We start from the raw sequence: 10,000 nt of genomic DNA on the forward strand, positions 1-10,000 counted from the left end.
TTTCCGGTTTTTCTTAGCTTCCAATTATGTGACAAAGAAAATTTCATAAAGAATTTTCGTAGGTTTTTTCACAGAATATGTTATTTTCATTTTAGTTGATGTTTTTATTTCATGTTTTATTTTCTAATGTACTTATTGGGTGCTGAAAGAGCCATAAAAACCTCATAATCGAACAATTTACTAAAAAATTATTAATATTGAAAGATTTAAATTTCGAAATAACCTACCTACGGTTAATCTACACGCGTTTAGAAGCCGTAAAAAAATATTTTCGACTTTGTAATGGACCAAACAAAAAATATAGAAAAAATTATCGAAAAAAAAAATCTTTTAAAACTTACCTTACGTTAGTCCTTATGCGTTGCGAAGCTCAAAAAAAATATTTTCGACATTATAATAGAACAAACAAAGAAAATAGAAAAATTTTCCAAAAAAATAAAAAGTCGAAATTCGAAAAAAGAAGAAAAGTGGTCCTTTTCTAGGAGTTTTTTATTCCCAAAAAATGGGTTGATGTCCCCGTAACCCCTAAAAAAAGGGGGTCGAAATAACATTTTTTCATCATGCTTCAAATGGGCTGAAAAATTTTTTACGGGGTCTCTGGACCAAACAAAAACGATCTGTCGAGTCAGAATTCCGAAAATCGAAAATTCCCGAAATTTCTGTACTTAAAAGGCGGGGCGCCCACTATCGACAAAAGTGTGCCAAAACCCACAAACGTTGTGTTACGCGCGCTAAGATAAACACAAGCCTGATTGCTGAAAATGTATTCTATTTGAATAAGGTAAGTATCAACATCAAGGAAGCAATTCCTTTATTATAAACTCATACTCTGATATGCGCTAATATTGCTCGTGAATTGTTATTTAGTTTAAAAATATAATTTATATTACTTTTATTTTATTTTAATTCTATATAATAACTATTTTATATTTTTATTAAAAATTTTCTTGTTCAGTTTCTAAGCAACCACAGTTACGTTTATATGTTTAATTCTATTGTATTCTATATTTATCGATAATTTAATAAATGTTTTAAAAGACTATTCTGGTTTTCCACGCTCTCTTCAAAAATGTGAGTTCTTTTAATTCTTCCACTTAATTATTCATTTTAAAGTAAAACAACTAGTTATACATATTATTATATTATAATGTATGTGTATTAGATACTATTATTTTATAACATAAACATAGATGAGTTATTAAATTAAACGTCAAATATTTTATTACCTAAAATTAAGTTAATCGTAAAATCTGATGTAGTATGAGATATTCTTTAGAAACTAACTATAAATATTCTTGAAGTAAAACAAAACCATCTATAAATAGAACAATGAGAAATAGTAAAACAAACTAAACACAACATGTTTATTTTAACATTGTTTTTTATTTAGTTTAATCACTTAATAAACTTTACTTCTAATCATAGTATTTAATATAGAATATAGTTAACAATCTTTTAAACAAAGTCTTAAATAAAGTTACAGGGAGTAATTGTAATTAAAACACCAAAAAAAAAGGTTTTAATAAAAAAAATACTTACATCAAGTTAAAATTTTATAAGGATTAATTTTAAAATATCAAATTGATTGTAAATCAAGTGCAAATAGGTTTTTTAAACAAACCGAAGGGTTTATAAAGGCTTGTAAACGCTTTCAAACGCCTACGACCATACCACACTGAGCACACCCCATCTCGTCCGATCTGGGAAGTTAAGCAGTGTCGGGCGTGGTTAGTACTTAGATGGGTGACCGCTTGGGAATACCACGTGCCGTAGGCTTTTGCTTTTTGAATTCATCTTTTTTGTACTATTTTTCTTTCTGACCTATTTATACTTATTACTCGTTTATTTACATTTCTTTAACGCTTAAAAGAAAAGTAAATTCTAGTTATTAGCAAATAAAAACGTAAGCCAATCAGATAACGTTATTTGCTGTTTAAACCAATTAGAGCGCTAAAAAAGTGGTTTGACCAGTTTGAGATATCGAAAAAATAATGGCACCATCTTGTAGAGTACAATTTTCTGAGTTAAAATTAATACAATTAGTCTTTTATACTAAAACTTAAAAGTTTTTTTGTCCAAAAACAAATAAAAGCGTGGCTACTTGAAAAATCAAACGAAAATAAATTTTGCACTTTTGTATTGTGAGTCATAATAAGTTATTTACTGTTACCAACAGATACTAGCAAAAGCTTTTTAAAGTTTTGTATTAACTTAATGTATTTGTAATTACTTTTACTTAATAGAAACTATTGAATTACGTTTACTTAGTTTACTTTTGTATGTGTATTAAATATATAGCAATTTTGCTTGAACTTAAATAAAGATTATTAAACTATTAAAAGAAAACTATCAAAGTTTACTAACTCAAAAGCTAAATCTTAGTTATATTGTTATAAACATTTATGTTGTAATTTACTAATAACTAAATGAGTTTATTTCAAACAAAAAGAATTAAATAATGTTATGTTATGTCAAGCCTACTATATGAGGTATATAGGTATATAAGGTATACAAGCTTATGTTTGAAAGTTATAATAATTAAAATAAAAATAAATATTTAGTTGGTAAAATTTGTATTTAATATGCTTTGAAATTAGAGTTAGTATAGATGTTTTTTTTTAAATATAATAAATATAAGTATTTAGTTACTAATAATAAACTAAAATACCAATTTTGTAGTTATTACAAAAAAAAAAACTTATCTTACTTAAAGTTCACTGTAATTGAAACATTATACAAAAGCTTTATAATTATAAGCTTTGAATAATTCTATTTGAATAAATAATAGATTCATAACTATATTCATGTTTGCATATTTAAATTATAAAAAGTTAGTGTTTTGTGTATTGACTTTATGATTATTTTATTTTAGTAACTGTTAGTTTTATACTTTAATAAAAGAAATATGGTTAACAAGTAAGTTAAAAATGAAAGAAGCATAAAAAAACACACTAATTAACTGCTTATTCAATAGTTTGATTATTTAATTATTTTTCTGTTATATAGTTTAATCGTATTGTATAAAAAATACAGAGGTTTAAAGTAAGTTTGAATAAAAATAAAACAAAACATATAATATAAGCATTAGTTAAAATACATAGTTTTTTTTTCTAAAAAAATTTAATTCTTTAATAATAAGTAGTAATTTAAATAAAAAATAATACAAGTAAAGTTATACAATATATATACTATAGTTTGTCAAACTAGGCAAACACTACTAGGCAAAAAACAAACTAGGCAAAAAACCTACAAAGTAGGCCACCACTACAATCCTATGTTCCAACTGGAAATTCAATGAGATCGTTACTGTACTTGTGATGAACGTTGATAATCCCCAAGATTGTAAGTCGAAGGCCTTACCCAACCTAACCAGCGCACTGGTTTTCTTACAACTGAATTAATCAACATTTATTATTGAATATAATCATTATTGATAGATAGAGGAATGTTGACAATCAACAACAGATTGTAGGTCAAAGGCATTACTCGACCCAAGTACCCACAACCTAGATTGAACAACATTTATTAGATAGATTTGTTTAATGATAGATAGAGGAATATTGTCAATCCACAACAGATTGTAAGTCAAAGGCATTACTCGACCCAAGTACCCACAACCTAGATTGAACAACATTTGTTAGATAGATTAGTTAGATAGATAAATAGTACAGTATAATCTCAAAGAATTTGAAGCCCGAACATTGAACGATAGTGGTGTTTCGTGACGACTAGCGGGATTCGATCTTACAACCTTCTGCTTATGAGTCAGCTGATAAGACCACTGACCCACCGCGCCACGACAAAGATAAAGAAATATTTTGCTATATAAATAGGTTGATTTTTATAATTTTGTTATACAGTGTCAATTACAGTGAACTTCAAGTAAGATATACAACAGTATATATATTTCCGAGTCTGACTTTGAGTACTTTTTATATATTATTAACAAGATTTTTTAGGAGTAATATCTGTTTAGTTCTTTAATATATCTTTAAAATAATAATATTTTTTAAGGTGTTTAAAACTTTTAGAAGCTGTATGTAATGTCTTTTAGTTTAATAGTTCTTTTAAATTAGTAAAAAAAATAAACATGGTTGAGTTATCAAATTAAACAAAATAGAACGTCAAGTATTTAATTACTAAAATTAATTTAATTAAAAAAAAATCTCAGGTAATCTAAAATGTCAGGAATTATTTAAAAATAAATATAAATTTAAAACTTATTATATTGAAAAGATTGATGAATAATACTCTTGAATGTATGCAATGTTTGTATTTGTAATGCAATAACATAAATGGATAGATCAATGACAAATTGTAAACATATTGTATTATTTTATTTTACGATTTTATTTTATTTATTTAATAATTCAATAAACTTTACTTCTACTTTTCCTGGTCTTAGGTAATTTATAGATAACAATTATTTAAACAAACACTTTTGTACAGTTACAATACAGTTTTAGTACAGTTTGGGAGTAACTGTTGATTAAAAAAACAAAAAAAAAGTTAATTCAGGTTAAAATTTTATAAGGAATAATTTTAAAATATCAAATTGATTGTAAATCAAGTGCAAATAGGTTTTTTAAATAAACCGAAGGGTTTATAAAGGCTTGTAAACGCCTTCAAACGCCTACGACCATACCACACTGAGTACACCCCATCTCGTCCGATCTGGGAAGTTAAGCAGTGTCGGGCGTGGTTAGTACTTAGATGGGTGACCGCTTGGGAATACCACGTGCCGTAGGCCTTTGCTTTTTGAATTCATCTTTTTTGTACTATTTTTCTTTCTGACCTATTTATACTTATTACTCGTTTATTTACATTTCTTTAACGCTTAAAAGAAAAGAAAATTCTAGTTATTAGCAAACAAAAACCTTAGCCAATCAGATAACGTTATTTGCTGTTTGCTTATTTGCTGTTTAAACCAATTAGAGCGCTAAAAAAGTGGTTTGACCAGTTTGAGATATCGAAAAAATAATGGCACCATCTTGTAGAGTACAATTTTCTGAGTTAAAATTAATACAACTAGTCTTTTATACTAAAACTTTAAAGTCTTTTTGTCCAAAAACAAATAAAAGCGTGGCTACTTGAAAAATCAAACGAAAATAAATTTTGCACTTTTGTATTGTGAGTCATAATAAGTTATTTACTGTTACCAACAGATACTAGCAAAAGCTTTTTAAAGTTTTGTATTAACTTAATGTATTTGTACTTAGTTTAAATTAATAGAGTTTATTTGGTTTACTTTATTATGTGTATTGAATGTGCTAGTATCTAAAAATAAATACAACTAAAACAAAACAAACAAGGAGAGTACTTGAATAGAACCAACACAATTTACAGACCAGTTGTGTACTAAATTTAAAGAAATTCTGAATAGTGAATATGCAATTATTATTATAAGTTCAAAGTTCACTTTAATTTAAATTAATGTATTTTGTAAATTGGTTTTATTTAATACGATAGTAGTGAATTACTTTATTTAATTTACTTTAGTATGTGTTGTATAACTTTATTTAAACCAGAAGCAAAACGGGATTATACTTTCAATAAACTACACAATTTACAGACCAGTTGTGTACTAAATAAAAAGCTATTGTGAATGGTGAATATGCAATTATTATTATAAGTTTATAAGTTCACAGTTTACAAAAGCTTTAGAATTTAGTTACTATTTTGTTCATATTTGCATATCTAATTTATGAAAAGTTAGTGTTATGTGTATTGGCTTTTTAATTTCTTTATTTGTAGAACTGTTAGTTTTATATTCTAAAGAAACATTTTTAAATAAATATGTTTAACAAGTAACTTAAAAATGGAAGAAATATATTGTATATATTGAACTATTTATATTTATTCTAGCTATTTGCTTAGTGTATTTATTAATGTGATTATTTTATTTTGTTGTTTGTCTTATAGTTTAATCGTATTGTGTTGAAATATATATATAACAAATACAGAGGTTTAAAGTAAGTTTAAATGAAAATAAAATAAGACATATAGTTGAAATATAAGTTTAAAAAAATAGTTTTTTTTTTTTTTTTTTTCTTTGTTTGTTTGATTGTTTGTTTATTATATAATCGCGACGTGTCATTTTATTACTTTTAAGCATACTAAATATAATAATAGGTATAGTTATAGGAAAAATTCAATTAGTTTCTAATGTAATAAAAAAGTTTATTTCCACAAATAAATAAATACCTGAAAAATCAAATGAAAAATAAATTTCGCACTCCTGTATTGTGAGTCATAATAGGTTATTTACTGTTACCAACAGATACTAGCGAAGGCTTTTTAAAGTTCTATGTTAATTCAATGTATTTGTACTTAGTTTTATTAAAATGACAGTATTGATGGTTACGTTTATTAAGTATGTTTATTTAACGTTATGTAACTCAAGTAAAACCAGAAGCAAATAAGGAGACTACTTTCAATAAACTACACAATTTACATACCAATTGTATACTAAACTTAAAGCTATTCTATTTTATTCTTGATAGTTATTTTAAAGTTATTAAATTATACAAATGTATTTTGTAAAGTAGTTTTATAAAGTTACTATAGTTTATTTAACTTACTATAGTATGTGTTATATAATTTTAATTAAACCAGAAGCAAAAAGGGAGACTACTTTAAATAAACTACACCATTTATTGTTATATATAACTCTAATAAAACCAGAAGCAAAAAGGGAGACTACTTTAAATGAACTACACAAATTAAAAATATATTATTATTTATAAATCAATCGTGTTGTGTTTCAAAATACATTTTTCAAATAATGTTTTACAAGTATTTATCAGTTATTTAGTTTTCTTTTTATAGTTTAGCCGTATTGTTTTATTTATTTGTTATTATTTTTATTTAATTGTTTGCTTATTATATTTATCGCCATGTGCTTAAAAAATAAAACAACTATAAAGGTTAAAAAAGTAAGTTTAAATAAAAATAAAATGAAACATACAAAATAAGCTTATGATTTTTTATTATTATTATTATTATTATTATTATTTTTATTTTATTGTTTGTTTATTATATCTATCGCCATGTGCTTAAAAAATAAAACAACTATAAAGGTTAAAAAAGTAAGTTTAAATAAAAATAAAATGAAACATACAAAATAAGCTTATGATTTTTTATTATTATTATTATTATTATTATTATTTTTATTTCATTGTTTGTTTATTATATCTATCGCGATGTGCTTAAAAAATAAAACAACTATAAAGGTTTAAAAAGTAAGTTTAAATAAAGATAAAATGAAACATATAAAATAAGCTTATGTTTGATTTTTTTATTTTACTTTTATTAAATTGTTTGCTTATTATATTTATCGCGATGTGCTTAAAAGAATAGAACAAATACAAAGGTTTAAATTGTAAGTTTTAAATAAAATAAAATGAAACATACAAAATAAGCTTATGATTTTTTATTATTATTATTATTATTATTATTATTATTATTATTTTTATTTCATTGTTTGTTTATTATATCTATCGCGATGTGCTTAAAAAATAAAACAACTATAAAGGTTTAAAAAGTAAGTTTAAATAAAGATAAAATGTAACATATAAAATAAGCTTATGTTTGATTTTTTTATTTTATTTTCATTTAATTGTTTGTTTATTATATTTATCGCAATCTGCTTAAAAAAATAAAACGAGTATTAAGGTTTGAAAAGTAAGTTTAAATAAAAATAAAATAAAAATATAAAATAAGCTTATGTTTTTTTTTTTTTTTTTTTTATTATTATTATTTTTATTCAATTTTTTGTTTATTATATTTATCGCAATGTGCTTAAAACGATAAAACAAATATAAAGATTTAAAAAGTACGCTTAAATAAAAAATAATACAAATAAAGTTTATTTATAATAAATATATATATATTTAAAACATTAAAAAAAGTAGTTTATACATATTTTTTTTTATTTATTTCTTTTAAACATATTAAATAAAGTATAAAAAAGTATTAAAACATTTAAACGTAGCATAAATAAGCTTAAAACATTAAAATAATCGAAAAGAAACAAAGAAATTGAAAAAAATCGGAAAAAATCGGCAAAAAAAGTTCAACAGCAACATTTGAGCATCATACACGTATGCATTACTTTACACTAGTGAGAGAGACGTGTTTGTGCGTTCGGTCGACTTGACGAGAAAGCGGGCTTAAAGCATTACTGTTTAGCACCCGAGGCGCGGCTATTGCAGCGGCGGCGAACGTGCTATGTAAACGCATTGGAGCAGCGTATGAAAAACTACAAGCGTCCAGCGGCGGTAGGCTTATAGCTTTGTGAAGTCGTCGAGACGAGTAGCCGACGCAGGCAGGCACGGCTCGAGGCGGGTAACTGCAGCAGACAGATGGCGTGTTGCTGCTGACGAGTTAACCGGCAGAAGGCAAACGGTTGGTCGGGAGAAAGAACAGTCAGTTGTATAGCTGCATGCTGCAGTCGACGCGGGCTGGCGCTTTAAACAGCAAAAGGCCGGCGCCGACTTTCAGTAACGTTCGCAAGGCTTTTAAGCCGAGTGATAGAAAAGGTCTGTATTTATACAGTAAAAACGCTCAGTCGAGCAACGGGTTTAAACGCCCTCGGATAGTTATCTGGTTGATCCTGCCAGTAGTCATATGCTTGTCTCAAAGATTAAGCCATGCAAGTGTAAGTACGAGCTCACGTACAGTGAAACTGCGAATGGCTCATTAAATCAGTTATGGTTCATTTGATTGTACGCTTTTACATGGATAACTGTGGCAATTCTAGAGCTAATACATGCGTAAAGCGCCGAACTGACGTGAGGCGCGCATTTATCAGACCAAAACTAACCGGCTTTCGGGTCGTTACAATGGTGACTCTGGATAAGCTTGCGGATCGCACGGCCTAGTGCTGGCGACATCTCATTAAAGCAACTGCCCTATCAACTATCGTCGGTACGGTATCGGCCTACCGAGGTTGTAACGGGTGACGGAGAATCAGGGTTCGATTCCGGAGAGGGAGCCTGAGAAACGGCTACCACATCCAAGGAAGGCAGCAGGCGCGCAAATTACCCATTCCCGGCTCGGGGAGGTAGTGACGAAAAATAACAATGCAGACCTCGTACGAGGTCCTGCAATTGGAATGAGTACACTTTAAACTTTTTAACGAGTATCCATTGGAGGGCAAGTCTGGTGCCAGCAGCCGCGGTAATTCCAGCTCCAAAAGTGTATATTTAAGTTGTTGCGGTTGAAAAGCTCGTAGTTGGATATAGGGACGGCGAGGTTGGTCGGTCGAAAGGCTAGCACTGGCCTTGTTGTTCTTGTTGGTCGGTGCCTTCGCGGTGCTCTTAACTGAGTGTTGCGGTGGTCCGGCAAGTTTACCTTGAAAAAATTAGAGTGTTCAAAGCAGGCTTTACGCTTGTATAATGTTGCATGGAATAATGGAATAGGACCTCGGTTCTATTTTGTTGGTTTTCGGAGCACGAGGTAATGATTAATAGGAACGGACGGGGGCATCCGTACTGTGCCGTTAGAGGTGAAATTCTTGGATCGGCGCAAGACGAACGACTGCGAAAGCATTTGCCAAGAATGTTTTCTTTAATCAAGAGCGAAAGTCAGAGGTTCGAAGACGATCAGATACCGTCCTAGTTCTGACCTTAAACGATGCCGACTAGCGATCGGGCAGTGTCGAACTTAAGAACTGTCCGGCAGCTTCCGGGAAACCAAAGTCTTTGGGTTCCGGGGGAAGTATGGTTGCAAAGCTGAAACTTAAAGGAATTGACGGAAGGGCACCACCAGGAGTGGAGCCTGCGGCTTAATTTGACTCAACACGGGAAATCTCACCCGGCCCGGACACAGCGAGGATTGACAGATTGAGAGCTCTTTCTTGATTCTGTGGGTGGTGGTGCATGGCCGTTCTTAGTTGGTGGAGCGATTTGTCTGGTTAATTCCGATAACGAACGAGACTCTTACTTGCTAAATAGCTGCTCGACCCATTGGGTCGGAGACAACTTCTTAGAGGGACTAG

At 28.7% G+C, this 10,000-nt stretch overlaps 3 non-coding genes across 3 annotated transcripts in view; all 3 read left to right on the plus strand.

Annotated features, from left to right (window-relative positions):
• The first annotated feature begins 1,657 nt into the window (after window positions 1–1,657).
• LOC145848546 (5S ribosomal RNA) lies at window positions 1,658–1,776 on the plus strand. The gene has a single exon (XR_014372025.1). It is a non-coding gene; the product is annotated as a 5S ribosomal RNA (ribosomal RNA).
• Window positions 1,777–4,631: 2,855 nt separating this feature from the next.
• On the plus strand, window positions 4,632–4,750 carry LOC145848534 (5S ribosomal RNA). Its single transcript, XR_014372014.1, has one exon. It is a non-coding gene; the product is annotated as a 5S ribosomal RNA (ribosomal RNA).
• Window positions 4,751–8,601: 3,851 nt separating this feature from the next.
• Window positions 8,602–10,000, plus strand: part of LOC145848541 (small subunit ribosomal RNA) — a 1,808-nt gene continuing 409 nt past the window's right edge. Inside the window, exon 1 of the ribosomal RNA XR_014372021.1 lies at window positions 8,602–10,000. This exon is cut by the window's right edge and continues 409 nt beyond it. This is a non-coding gene — a ribosomal RNA (small subunit ribosomal RNA).

Source organism: Thalia democratica, unplaced genomic scaffold (assembly GCF_965202585.1).
Source record: "Thalia democratica unplaced genomic scaffold, ktThaDemo2.hap1.1 HAP1_SCAFFOLD_1517, whole genome shotgun sequence".
NCBI lineage: Eukaryota > Metazoa > Chordata > Thaliacea > Salpida > Salpidae > Thalia > Thalia democratica.